Source organism: Phascolarctos cinereus, unplaced genomic scaffold (assembly GCF_003287225.1).
Source record: "Phascolarctos cinereus isolate Bilbo 61053 unplaced genomic scaffold, phaCin_HiC Scaffold_1;HRSCAF=81, whole genome shotgun sequence".
NCBI classification, from domain to species: domain Eukaryota; kingdom Metazoa; phylum Chordata; class Mammalia; order Diprotodontia; family Phascolarctidae; genus Phascolarctos; species Phascolarctos cinereus.
In genome coordinates, this window is record NW_027555514.1 from 55,773,613 (window position 1) to 55,786,861 (window position 13,249).

At 36.3% G+C, this 13,249-nt stretch overlaps 1 protein-coding gene across 3 annotated transcripts in view; it reads left to right on the forward strand.

Moving 5' to 3' along the window:
- The window catches only part of CACNB2 (calcium voltage-gated channel auxiliary subunit beta 2), a 395,023-nt gene that overhangs the window by 94,305 nt on the left and 287,469 nt on the right, over positions 1-13,249 (forward strand). The window lies entirely within an intron of this gene.

The following is a 13,249-nucleotide window of genomic DNA, read 5'->3' on the forward strand; positions in this document are numbered from 1 at the left end:
AATCCCAACTTAAATCTCATCTTTTGCAGGAAGCCTTTCCCTACCCCGTCTTAATCCCAGTGCCATCCCTCTGTTAATCATTTCCTCTTTGTCCTGTATAGAGCTGGCTTTGTATTTTTGTATGTTTGCTTGTTGTCTCCCTCCATTAGATTGTAAGCTTCTTGAGGGCAGGGACTGGCTTTTGCTCCTTTTTGTATCCCCAGCACTTGGCACAGTGCCTGGCACATAGCAGGCACTTAATAAATATCAGTTAATTTATTGATTGATAGTACAGCACTCTTTCCCTGCCTACACCTCTGAAAATCACCAACTTCCTTCCAAGCAGATATCGTTTGCAACCTCCTACATGAGGTTTTTCTTGATACTCCAACTTGTTAGTGGTCTGTATGTCTCATTACTTTATATGACCTTTTACACTTCATTTATTAGTGGACATGTTTTAAGTTCCTTGAGGCTAGAGGTGGTCTCATGCGATTTTTGTAGTCCAGTGTTCATCACAAGGGCCTTGGATAGAGTAGGCACTTAATATATGTTTATTGACTTTTAAAAATTGGATTTGATATTGCTTTGTGTTAAGATGAAATACTCATTACTCTTCCCTTCTAGAATTTATGTGGACCAGATAGTAAATAAGCTTAGAGAAAAAATGGGAGTGGATCCTTTTTTTTTTCTTAAAGTTTGTTAACCATTCTAGAACAGAATTGGGAAGGAAGGAGTTGCGTTGATGATAAGAAAGGGAAGTTGGACAGCTTTTTTAGCTGTCTTTTCTTGGGTGGCTTCATTATTTTGTTGATAAAATACTGTGGATTCCCAGCACCTCATATACTTGTATCCAAAGCAATGTTGACTTGTTGAAGGTAAAACATGTGTAGCTTATATCAAACATAAACAAGTATTTCCCATGTTAAAGTGACACATTGTTTTCCATGAGATTTCTGTGTTTTATTCAAATGATTTATAAAACTCATAAAATAAATTAAAAGTACATATAAGTGTATTTTTAAAAAAATCCAAATGGAAGAGAATAAAAGAAGTTGTTACTATGTTTTAATCCTGTTTTAGAACATATTATTTCAGTAAATTGTTTAATACTGAGTCTTTGTCTTCTTGTCCCTAGTATCTATGGTAATGCCTCATACATAGAAAGCAAAACCTAATAAAATACTTATTGGGTTGAATTGAATATGGTCTTGAAATTTCAGTTACAGATTGTAAAATGTCTTTTCAAAATATCAGGATAGCTTGAAACTGAACTAGTCTAAATAATTGAAAGATAAATAAAATAATTCTTAATTATTTAGTCTGCTCCTTGGCCTGATTCTTTATTAATGAGCATCATTTCCAAAGGTCTGCTTTTAGGAGAAAGAGGCAGATGACTGAAAGTTAGCCAAATAGAGAATTTATTAAGTATGCACTATATGCAAGGCACTCTGCTAAGTGCTGAGAGTACAAATACAAGCAAAAAGGAAAGACAAGCCCTTGCCCTAAAGGAGCTTATATTCTAATGGGAGAAGAGTATAGGTAAAAGAGAATAGAAAAGTGATTGGAGATAGGAAGTAGAGGAGGTAAAGGAGTTGGGGCAAAGTGGAGATACAGGCTGGAGAATCATGGGCTGCACTGGGATTATTGTCAACATGGCTGGCATGGGCACTTGTTTAGATGGAGGTCCAGAATAAAAAAGTATTTATCTATGTCCCAAGAAATATGCTAAGTGCTGAGGGCACAAATGGAAAATAGAGTCAGTTCTTGCTGTCAGATAGGTCTTATTCTAATAGGAAAGTTCGGTAGAAAGGCAAATAGAAAGGCCTAAGGTGCTTTGAGGGTAGCAGCAAGGCAGATAACAATGCCTGAACTACTGTTCAGGGGGTGCAGAAGGACAAGTTAATGTTCAGATTTAGTAAAGAAACAAACAGGTCCAGGGTCCTGATTCAACACAGTTGAATCCTTCATCTTCTATATCAATGGTACTTCATAACAACTGATACTAATGATCATAACCCAGGCACTGATGAATCCTACAAGAACCCGATTGCCTTGCACATAATAGACTTTTACTAATTTTATTTCTGTTGAAAGAATGAGATTATGCTTATCCAGTAAACTGGAATTGGGAGGCACCATGGTATAGTGGAAGGAAAACCAACCTCAGAGACAGGAATCAGTTAATCAACATGCTTCTGATGAAGAATCTGCAGTGTTCAAGGTATTTTGTTAAGTGTTGGGGATAAAAAGATAAAATTTGAACATTTCCTGTCCTCAAGGAGCGTGCATGGGAATATGAATCTATATAAAATGCATGTATACGTATACACATATATCCGTATATCTGTGTATATGTATGTATGGGCTAACATATTTTATATATGGTTATATGTATAATATACATACACACAACTGTATGTGTGTAATAATATGTAATAGACACACATACATACATGGTGAGGCAACTAGGTGGTGCCAGGCCTGGAGTCAAGGAGACCTGAGTTCAATTCCATCCTCAGACACTTACTAGCTGTGTGACCCCAGGCAAGTCACTTACCCCTGTTTGCCTCAGTTTCCTCATCTATAAAATGAGCTGGAGAAGAAAATGGCAAACCACTCCAGTATCTTTGCCAAGAAAACCTCAAAAAGGAACCACAAAGAGTCAGACGTGACTGAAAAATGACCAAACAACATTAACAATAACATATATACCTGAGTTAAAGATCTGTCTTAGACACATACTAATTTTGTAATCATGTGACCCTTCGCAAATCAGTGCTCCAATGACTTGCCCATCTGATGGAAGGAATTTTCACACTGAGAGTTCATTCCTTGATGAAAACAAAGATCCTCTTTCCCTGCCCCTGCACACACAGACAGTTATAAAACCTGGATGTCATATTAAAGTATAAGATATACAAATACGCTCTGAGTATATAATAAACCCTTACGAAATGCTTGCTTATTGATTTAACTTAAAAAAATTAAACAGTAGGTGAAATAAAGATTTTCTGGTTATTCATAGTTAGCTGATAAATTCAGTGTATTAGAATTCAATTGAATTTTGTTCAATTTAACAAGAATTTGTTGAGTGTCTGCTCTATGTATAAGATACTGGGAATACAAAGACAGAAATGAAATTTTCCCTGATCCCAGGAAGCTTACATTTCTCCTGGGAAGAAAGATCTCTTTTCCTAAACATTCCAATTAACTAAGGTTTTGCAGCTTTGTTTTGAATGTGGAATTTTTTTAAACTTCAAATGTAGAATTGGGTAGAATTGCAAACAAATGTTCCTTTTTGTTTTCATGGAATTACTACTATTTGACTGCTGCTGTATCTTGGTAATGAAAGAAGAAAATAGGCCATGTAGAATATAAGATGTATTTGCACTTTATGTAAATAAGAAAAAAATATTTCCCATTTATCCCCTTGCATATTACCCACTAATAATCTCTTCCTGTGTTGTAAAGAATGGATATGTTTTTGTTAGCTTGGGGAGCATCAGGGTCACTTTATTTTCTAAAAATAGTAAGATGTGGTTTGGTAGTTGCTATTTTTAAGTGGACTCGGATTAGTAATGAGAACAAATTATCCTGAGAAATAAAATAATAATAAAGACTTCCCTCTTGTAAATCTCTACTTCTCCTCTAATTTCCTCTTGCTTTACTCATATTTTTGCTCTTTACCTAGTACCACACAAAGCAGTGCTTCTATAACCAGGGAAGGCGTGACGGCCAAAACTTTTTTTCATCTTACTCGCAGCTAAGTGGAATTCAGGAAGAGAGCTTATTGGATTTGAAACACCATTCCAATCACTCCCTTAATAACTCCTAATCGCATTCCATTTCTACAAATGGCAAATGATTGGAGCAATAGTGGAACAAGAGAATTGACCAAAATGGTTAGGAAATAATAGTTTGAGTCAGAACCTCTTTATAGGAGAGAAGGAGCTTTATATGGTTTCACAGAATCAGTCTAAGAGGTAGAAAAATCCTAATAAGAGTTCCCTGTACTACAGCATTTACAAATCTTCATCCACCCTTTCTTTGCAGGTTTTTAGGGAGGGGAGATGTACCTCTTTCTGGGACATGTACCTCCTTCTGGGACATGCTGTTCTATAATTGCCTTCTTTAAATCTTAGACATTTTTTCCTTTATACTGACCTTAGAAATTTGCCATTGTCTCAAAACTGAGTGTAGTAGTCCAAACGAGGACTGCCCAGAGCATAACAATAATGCTATCGCCTGACTAGTGCTGGATACTGTGCCTCTCCTAACACATCCTAAGATCGTGTTAGGGTTTCTTTTTCTACCGTACCACACTATTGACTTAAACTGAACTTGCAGTTCACTAAAATCTCAAGGTCTGTTTTTCAGAAAAACTGCTATGTAAGCATGCCTCCCCATATGGTACTTGTGAAATTTTGGAATCAAATGTACGACTTTACTTTTATCCCTATTAAATTTCATTTTATGAAATTCCACCCAAATATTCTAACCTCTCAAGAACTTTTTTGAATTCTGATTTTCATCCAGTGTGGAGATTTAACCTCCTAGTTTTGTACTATCTGCAAATTTGACAAGGTTTTGATATGGATTGGCAGAGGATGTTTTCTCATTGGAAGTTCGCTTTACCAATGATTCACAGGTTCCAGTTTAAAAAGAATAGTAACAAAAAAAATCAGTATCCATATGCGTGTGTGTGAGTGTACACACACACACACACACACACACACACATATACATATATTTCCTAATGAAACACTTTTGCCTTAGTTGGATGTCATGTAATACTATTTCAAAGGAGCCATCTTACAGTTTCACATAAAAACTGTTGAAGGCATGAAAAGTTGCCCTAAGTTTCTTTCTCAGAATATAATTTTTGTTTAATTTTCCTATTCCTTTCTCGGCTTTATAATATCCCACTTTCATGTGAATTGTTTAGTTTATTTACAGTAATTTACAGTTATGCAAAGAAAGGAAGATGGGCTGCCAAGCTATCTTCAACTGTACTTATGTATCAAAAAGTAAAAGAAGTTGGGGCAGGGGGTGAGACTTTTGAACCACTTGAGGGGAAAAAGCAAACACAGTCTGGAGAGCTTTGCTTAATGGTTTCTGCATATCTTCTGGTTTGTAAGTATTTTCTGGTGAAAATCTCACTTTTGGAAAGATTTGGTTACTAACAGCATAAATCAAAGAAAGCAAAAAAAAAAATTGCTTAGGTCTTCTGAAACATGAAATTAGAACATATTAATTTTGCTTAAAGCCAAGCTCCTAATTTTCATCATTTTCCCCTTGTCTTTCTCCACTGAACTCATTTACTTAGAAAAAATAATTATACTAAAAACTTCAACTGTTTGTTAACATTTTTTAGGACATACTTCTGACATATCTCTTAAGAGAAATAGTCTGCTCATGGAGATAGAATCAAAATATTTTCAGATTTAGGATTAGATACATAATTTTGTCTATATGGTTTTGTTTATGTTAAAAGAAGGAGATTCATTGTTCTCATATTAGGATGTTAAAACAGAAGTTCAAAACTTTAGTTGTTATATTTCTCCTTGGGAAAATAGCATTCTAAAATTAGCCTCACGAGGCTGCAGATGTACACCAAGCCAAATTTAATATGGGACTTTAAGGTTCATCCAGTTAAACAGTTAGAGGAACACATTTAAAAAAATAACAATAGGAAATGTGGTTTTAAATCTAATTTCACAGGGAATAATCTCAAATTTTTGAGGTACTTTTTTTCATAACATCAATCAAAAATTCATGTACTTTCTGGTGTATTTCTCATATTGTTTCATTGAACAGTGTTTATCTTTAGTATGATTGTTTAATTGTTCATGAATATATTCTCTTGTCTCCCCAACTGGATTTTAAGTTCCTTGAAGGCAGGGACCAGGTCCTATTCGTTTATGTATCCCTAGTTGTACCTTGCACAGTACCTTGAATATGATCAGTGCTGTGTGTTTGGTATAGATTATCTTCAGTCTTAGGGACAGGTGTACTTTGTTGTTTATCTACTCTGCAGCAAGGAATTAGAATGAATTATTTTAAAGCAAATTGAGCTATTTCTTCCCCACCTCTTTCTGTATTACATTCTGGAACAATGTTACATTTTTTGCCTTCCTCAACTAGAATGTAAGCTTCTCAAGGGGTAGGACTGTCTTTCTGTGTGTTTGTCTTTGCACTTTGAGCACAGTTCCTGGCACAGAGTAAGCACTTAAGAAATACTTATCGCTTGGTTGCTTTGCCCGTTCAAATTTCAGGTGAACCATTACAATTGTATTTTGTGATCATGAGCTGATTTTCCAGTTCCTCACACAACTATAAATTCCTTGAACCCATGCCCTTCTCAAAGCAATAAAATAAATTTCTTTTCCTTTATAAAACTTAGTGATGATTGTAGTAAAATCTACAAATATTGAATATTGAATATTGAAAACTCTAGAGCAAATCAGATATCATTTTGAAATGTATTATTTTGATTCATTCATCATTCATTCTTCCTCCCCATCCAATTTATCTGCTGTAGTATTTCAACAAAATATTTTATATGTTTTTTGAAAATGTCAGTGATGTATAGTTTATGTTTAACAGGCATGATTGGAATTATTATCATTTCCTGGAAAACTTAACAAGAAATGCTTGCTTTGAGGAAAGCAGGCTCAGAAAATTTATTGATAGTTATGTGTTATAATGCACATTTTAAAATGAATAGGAAGTATATTTCAATGATTTCATTATATTTTTAAGTATCACTTTGAAACATCCCTGATATCATTTAATATCCAAAGCTGTCCTTTTTTCTGAGACCCCAGCTGTAATCTTATTTGAAATATGACTTTATTAGCATGCTAAAATCAAATGATGACCTGGAAGAAATACATTATGCCAGTTTTAACCAAGATTTGCTATCATGAGAGAGATATGATGTATTTTTTGCTAAATCTTGTGGTTCCTAGAAATGCAGAACTTTCTATAAGTTAGAGAATTGTTTCCTCTTTATTTTTTATTTAGCATGGGGCTCTGACTTCCTAGTGTCTTTTTTTAATAGCTCTGAAAGACTAGGAAAACATTTTGCTAAACTCCACACACATTTTCAAAATAATCTTAGTGAGTCTGTTTCTGGTGGTCCTCCCCTCCTTTTCTCTCCTTTCTCCCTTTCCCTCTCTCTCTTTCTTCCCTCTCCTCCCCACCCTTTCTTTCCTTCTTTCCCTTCCCCTTTCCTCTTCTCACCTCCCCTCTTCTCCCCTTCCCTCTTTTCTCCTCTCCCCTGTATTTCCAAGTTCTCGCTCATAAAAGGAGCTTAATTACGTGTTGAATGTTTGTTGAAGAGTCAAGGTAATCAGTAATGATTTAGAGCATTTTTTTATGGCTAAAGCTTATTTTGATTTCTTCCCTGGAAAACTGCCTGTTCATATCCTTTAACCATTTATCAATTGGGGAATGACTCATATTCTTATAGATTTGACAAAGTTCTTTGTATTTTTGAGATAGGAGACCTTCATCTGAGAATCTGCATATAATGCCCCCTCCCATTTTCTGTTTACCTTCTGCTCTTGGCTACATTTATTTTATTGGTACAAAAACTTTTTAACTTAATATAATCAAAATTATCTATTTTACACCTCACAATGCTTTCTCTTGTTTATTCGTAAATTGTTATTCATAAAACTTATCCATAAGTTTGATATGGAATATATTCCAGGCTTGTTTTATTTCTTAACTTTAGAATGAAGTAAATTAAAAAAAAAATCAAGTACCCAAATTGTACTGTTTAATTTACCATGCTAAATGAGATCTCGTGGTGGATTAGTGATTTTAACTTGTAACTTTATATTTTTGTTACTGTAAACTTATATGTTGCATCTTGTTTTGAAACATCCCAACTCTAGAAGTTTGGAGTGTGCTCAGTAATGGGAAACATCTGTTGCCATATGCCTGTTTAAAAAAAAAACTGTCATTGTGCCTCTTTGGTTACTTTTGGGAAAGCTTTAAAAACAAAACAAAAACAAAACAATCCATGTGGTGTAGTAGTGTAATAGGATCTAGAACTACTCAAGGCTTTTCAACTACTTAGCGACGTGACTTGGAGTGAGTCACGTCTCTAGGCATTAGGGTACTCATGTTTAAATGGAAGGGATTGGATGACTTCAAAGATCCTAACTAACTTGAATTTCCTACGATTGATTGATTGATTCATTCACCAGATATTTATGGAGCCCCCACAGTGTATAAGCTAGTGTGCTATAGATTGTGAGTGCCCCAGGAAAGCACCCACAATCCAATCTTGTCCCAACCAGGTCCTTCAATTTCTTAACACAGATTTTCTTTAAAAATGCATTTAAGTTTTAACTTTAGGTAATTAAAAAAATTTTTTTTCCCTCGCTTTCCTTCCATTTAGTAACTTTTCAGCTCTGCGATATTTGTGCTACGTAGACATAAACATTTAAACAAAGAACAGCTTCCTTTACCCTCATGGCTTAGCCCAGTCCTCTAAATGCCAGTCTGCTTCTTTCCCAGTTCTGGGGCAGAAAAATCTAGTCTGGGAGAGGACTGAGTAGGTCTATTTCAACCTGGAATGGTACCAGAGAATGTGGACCAGCTCAGGCCCATTTTAGAAAAATCTCCATAAAGTTGATTTTGTTTGAGAGCTGAACTCAAGGTTTGTGTTGATCATGAAGTGGGTAGAAGACCATATGGTCATACGACCCTGATTATCCAATCCTCTCCCCACTACCACCAGTATTGGAACTGAAATTGTGCTGGGTTTCTGTAGTTCCCTGAGACTCTCAATTTGGCTAGAAATGGATTGACTGACTTTGAGATGGGAAAGTGGGACGTTGTTCTCAAGGCATTTATCTTTATTATATTTGACAATTTGGTTTATTCAAAAGGTGTGTCCCCCCACCCCTGGCAGGGAGGGGCTCTTTTTTATGGCTGGCATATAGAAGACTTTTTGTTTTTAATTCTTAACACTATTTTACCAACTGTATGGTTCAGATCTTAGGCCTTACTGGATGAAACCAAAAGTTTAGACCATTCAGAAATGGCCTTTACACATATTTCTTCTTGCATTTATTAAAAAGCCATAATTTTAAGGATTGATCCAAATCAGTTTTACCTCTGTTCCTTCTTTATTTCATTCATTAAGAAAATTGGTGATCCCAAATATTTCCTAATTTGTAGGCTTTCCAGTGAATTCAAGTATTTCTTAATGCAGGTTTTTTTTTCTTTTAAATCCTCCTAAGACGATTCTTAGCTTTCCTGAACTTCTAAGTCATCTTTGAGTACAAGAGGTCTGAAGAGGCTGCTTATGTTATGGGATTTGTACTGGAGCATTCTTCTCTGATAACCTACAGTAAGAATAGCAACACCTATGAAAAATAGCTTCTCTAGGATAACAGTTGATCGAACAGGTTAATGTTGTTTTAAAATCTAGGCAAATTTTAGAAATAAAGGGAGATCATCAAGTGTATTTGTTTAATGTTACAGAGTCAATGTGAACTGGGGAAAAATACATTTTAGTGCCTTTGACTGTAAGTTCTTTTGCTGTGAGATGTTTTCTCACAGTTCACATGCTTTTATAGAAAACGTTTGTTGATTACCAGGCATTCTTTGGTAAACTTTGCCACCTGGTGGCTGGAAGGGAGTAAAACAGTTCCATGTTTTGTTACAGAAGGCTCTCTCTCCAAGAGCGATTGGCTGTGAAAATCATTATAAAAGTGGAAGGAAGGAAGGAAGGGAGGAAGGGAGGGAGGGAGGAAACCAGGAAAGTGTGCTTAGAATGTAGGAAATTATTTTATACACTAAATCCTTACTGGTCATTTTATTTCCAGGTGCTCTTTCTATGTCTATTAAGTTAGACAGAAATGTTATAAAGCCCTGAACAGTGTTATTCATCTTGAAGTCTATAATAAGCATTTATTAAGTACCTGTTCTGCACCAGACACTGTGCTAGGCACTGGAGAGAGACTTTATGACTTTAAGGTTTAAGGGGAGGCCTAATGTTATTCTCATTCTACCAGAAACTTCTCTAAATATTACCTTCTCTTCTATAAGTTATAAAATACAAATAATAAAAAAAATATGACCCAACCTCTGATGAATTGTGTTTGGAAACACATGTTTGGAAAGCCTTGGAAAATCTAAAGCACAAAGTAATATTGTTTCATAAGATGTGCAGCACATGGAGTAATAGGAATAAATCATTCTCTGGAATTAGCATGAAATAAAGTTGAGTGTTCTATTGACAAGAAAAAATGTCAGAGTTTTTTACTTGAATTTTTATTTTATGTAATTCGACTTGGAACTTGTGTTGGTAAGTACTCTGTGTTCTTAAATATCTTATGAAATATTCTCATTAACTCAGAAACCAACATGTGAATGGGTTTATAAAAATTGGGAAGAAAGTTGACCCAAGTTTTATGTAATTACTTGTTTGGATTTCCTTGTGGTGAGTCTGTGTCATGTAGTGCCCACACAAGGGCTGTATCACCGTGTAATCTGATTATTTTTCTGCAGTGGGATAATGAGAGAATTGGCAGGTATCATTCAGTGGCAGAATTATTCAGTCCTGTCTGGTTAATATCGCCATAAGACTTTACATTTATGTGTTCTTGTTAAAATTTCTGGCATTGTTTTCCAAGCATGAATCTACTAAACTTTATGATACTGTTACATGGGATTATTATTAATCCTGTCTTATGGATGGAAGAAACTGGGGCCAAGAGATATACTAAGTTGTTTAGAATCATTGGGAAGACTGAGAACCAGAGATCCTCAATACCTAATTACATTTAGCACCTTTGCTACAATAACTTGCATATTTGAGAAGCTAGACTTGATCTAGAATAAGTCTAGAGGTTTGAGTCAACCTTTCCTAGAGTCACTTCTGACAAAACTAGTCAATGACATCAGTTTTGGATTGTGATTCTGGACAGGAATTATCTGGGGTCCATCCTGGTCTAGTGTCACACACTTGGGGTTCAGCTGGAATCTGGTTGCCACTGCCTTCTCTATATGTTCATCCTTTGTCTAAATGATGGTCTCATTGCTTATTCTAGCAAATTTTTTCCCTATTCCTGTCCTGTTCTGTCCTACCACCCATGCTGTTTGTCCTCTGTATTGTGCCCCAGAGTTCCCCCTTTGTGCCTTCTCAAACTTTGCTCTTTCTCTCGTCCAGACATTGGTGCTGGTACAAAGAGATAGCACTGTTATCTAGGATAGACATTTCAGGCATTGCATGTAAGTTAATCTCTTAGTTTCCTTATGCTTCCCTCTGTGCTGACAGGTGGTGCAGATTTAGGACTTGGAACTGACTTCTACTTCCCTGTGGAAATTCATTTCCATTTTCATGCTGACCTTTTTAGACAGGAATGGTCAGATACATGGACAGTGTTAGAAAAGGTTTTTTTGGAGATAAGACACATTGCTGGTCTGAGCTTGGGACAGAGACCTACATTTCCAGGTGGCTAATGGACATCTCATTTTGGAAGACCTACCAAATTCTCAAATGCATCATGTCTGAAAGTGAACCTAGCACCTTTCACCCAGCCCTGCCCCTCCCCAGCCCACCTCTGCCCGCTTTAGACTTCCCTCTTTCTGTTCTTGCTGACCACCATACAAACCACATTCATCTTTCCTTCCATCTTTGTTCATACCTAATCCAGATTGCCCCCTGACAATCCCTTCTTCCCCCCATCCCATACTTACCTAAATCCTACCTGTCCTTTGAGGCCAGCTCAAGCATCACCTTCTTCATTAAAAGCACTCTCGTTTCTATCACGTCCTCTTCTTTTGTGTTCCCCACAAGAGCTAGCACGGTGCCAGGACCTCTGTTGATTGATTCATGGCTTGATCTCAGACATAGTTGCTCAGGTGCCAAAAGGGGTTTATATCTTCACAAGGAGAGGTAAGTAGTAATTGTCAAAGGGATAGAAGAGATTTTTTTAGTTAAGTTCAGGGTCAAAATCTCATTTCTTTAACCAGGAAGCTGTTGGAATGAGTTTGAATCATAAGCAAAGGGTAACTATCTATCAAGAACTAATGAATGTAACCTACCTTTCTACATTAAATTGGGCAATTAGGTGGCACAGTGGATAGGGTGCTAGACCTGGAGTCAGGAAGACTCATCTTCCTGAGTTCAAATCCAGCCTCAGACACTTACTAGCTGCATGACCCTGGGCAAGTCACTTCATCCTGTTTGCCTCAGTTTTCTTATTTGTAAAATGGGCTGGAGACAGAATTGACAAATCACTCCAATATCTCTGCCAAGAAAACCCCAAATGGGGTCACAGAGAGTTGGACACAGCTGAAATGTCTCAACAACAGCAAATTCTATATACAAGTACTTTTCTACATGATGAAAGCTTAAATTAAAAAAAAAACAAAAACCTTTCAAACGTAATAACAATACCTTATTCTACATGTGTCGTTACAATTTGTAGAGCACTTTAAATGAGTTGCCTCATTTGATCCTCACCACAACCCTGTGAGGTTGATAGATATTATTCCCATTTTGTAGATGAAGAAATTGAGATTCGGAGATGTTAAATGACATCTAGGAGGTGGTGAAGCTGGGCTCAAAGCCAGGGCTTTAGGTTTTTTTTACTCTTAGTCTTTTGTACTTTCACTACTTAATATATGCTTTTATGAACATATGGTTTTAATTAGTTGAACATCTTCTATCTAAACAACTTAAAAAGTAAGTATAAAAGACTATACTGAATGCTAGGATATACCCACATGCATACACATGCCTATATATATGAACATGTATATGCCTGTATATGTGCACATGTATATGAAAGTATGTGTATATGCACACACATACACACATATATACAGACATATGTTCAGACTGGTGATGTGTAGGAAACCTCTGGTTAGAAAATACCCTCTGCCAACTCAAGTCAGCAACTGTTCTACAACTGATAACGTGGGAGCTAGATGATACAATTAATAGAGCTCTGGGCCTGGAGTCAGGGGACAGCTAGGTGGTGCAGGAAGACTCCTCTTCCTGAGTTCAACTCTGGCCTCAGACACTTATTAGCTGTGTGACCCTGGGCAAGTCACTTAACTCTATTTGCCTCAGTTTCCACATCTGTAAAATGAGCTGGAGGAGGAAATGGCAGACCACTCCAGTATCTTTGCCAAGAAACACCCTCCCCCCCTCAAAAAAAAAAAAGGTGTCATAAAGAGCGAGACATGACTGAAAAACAACTAAACAGCAAAAACCTGGAGTCAGGACGACTTG